This window comes from Pomacea canaliculata, linkage group LG12 (assembly GCF_003073045.1).
Source record: "Pomacea canaliculata isolate SZHN2017 linkage group LG12, ASM307304v1, whole genome shotgun sequence".
NCBI classification, from domain to species: domain Eukaryota; kingdom Metazoa; phylum Mollusca; class Gastropoda; order Architaenioglossa; family Ampullariidae; genus Pomacea; species Pomacea canaliculata.
The window spans coordinates 20,233,145-20,235,050 of NC_037601.1; positions in this window are offsets into that span (position 1 = coordinate 20,233,145).

The following is a 1,906-nucleotide window of genomic DNA, read 5'->3' on the forward strand; positions in this document are numbered from 1 at the left end:
TACATAAGTTTGTGGAGTGCGCGCGTGGCTAAAAATAGTTCGCTCGCGACCTAGTTCTTTGCTAGGTACTCATGCACTGCTGCTGTCTTATGTAAATTCGATACCTGCTCTTAAAATGGTTTGGGGTGGAAAAAAAAAAGTTGTTCATATCTAAAACATTATTAATACTAATAAAGAACAAACTCTGATCGATTTGTTTTTCCTTTGATAATTAAGCCGCGATGTTTACTGCTTTGGGGTGGTATAAATTGTCATTTCTCTTTTGATGTGACCTGTTGACACAATCCGTATTGAACATTATAAGCAGAAAAGATAACAGTGCTAGTTTGTCGCTAACATTACTGCCTTTTAATAATATAAACTTTTTAATAAAGTTTGTAAACACTGGGGCAGTAAACCTGCTACTGGGATAGGGGAGATAACTTAGCGTGGGGAAGACATTTACTGGACTACAGTCAGCGGAATGTAAAACCGGTCCCAAAACAATTTAAATTTTGATTTTTCCGAAATGACAGAAAGTAATTTTTTCTCCTCAAGTGAAATCATTTGTGTCAGACATGCAGAAACAGCAACTGTTTATTTTGTGCGCACGTTGCAATGTTTACAGTCAACAAATGTATTAATTGGTGTCTGCTGCAAGGATTAGACTGGAAGGTCACAACACTGATATATCATACATACATAAAATGACAATGCTGTATGACATTTTATTTTTATAAATTATTCAAAGATAACAAATACCTGAACGTGTTTGTCTTACTATTTTTAAATACGAGCTTATAGTGACCTGAAAAAATAAAGGACACACATTTATGAAAAATGAATTTACGACTTTGGAATGCTGAGTGTTGTGATTATTGATATTTATATGACAGATGATGCCTCTATAAATGTATGATAGGTCAGGCAATAAAAGCCTTTTAAATATATGGTTAAAGATTATAATTTATACACCACAGTACAAAATGTTTTGACTCGGCTACAATGATCGAGTGTTATTAGCTCAAAATAAAAATTAAGCAAATACTATATTCTCTAATAATCACTAATATCCCGTAGACGGACTACCTCAAAGTGTCATTAAAACGATTTAAGCATTAAAATTTACATAAACTGGTATTTATGCCTCTAGTCTTCTTTCGTTCGACTTTTTTTGTAATGTACGCCTCTTTCTCTATAAATTAAAAAAAACATAGCAGCCAAAAACTTGTTCATTTAAACAGGCTCACGTGATTACATACTCAAAACATACACATTCACATAATAAAATGTAAAAAATGCATATGCAAGCAGTCGCCCCCTCCCCCTCACCGACACACACACACATGTATGCACGCGAAAAGACAAGTTGTTACAATACTGCTGCAGTAAAGATTAGGTTTTGTGAACCACACTCCCTCTAAGTGCTTCGACTGTCTTGTACATAACGAACTTTTGCAATGAATTGATATTCAACGAAAGAAAAATAAACAAAACCCACCTTCAATGACATAAAACACAAAGTTAACACAGCCGGTTGTCCTTGATAATAGAGAGATTAGACGAGAAGCTGCGTTGGCTCCCTGGGTATTCCGATGTGTAATATCTATTTGTGTATACGAGTTCACGTGCACAATGTCTGTCTTCTCAGATGTGTTCGTGCGTGTGCACGAGCGTGTTCACATCTATGAACCCTTTTGCGCGAGCGTGTGTTTGTGACTGCATGTTTGTGTGCACGCGCATGTTAATTCGTGCTCCCTTATACACACTGACTTTTGCATTTGATTGTTGAGAAAAATGCAAAATGAGATAAGAATTTATTTACGGAAACCTGGGATTATTTAACGGCCCATTTTAAATACTTAAAGCACCATCGCCTATCACAGACAAGTTAAGTTCAGAAGCAAAACCCATAGTTTTTTTTAAA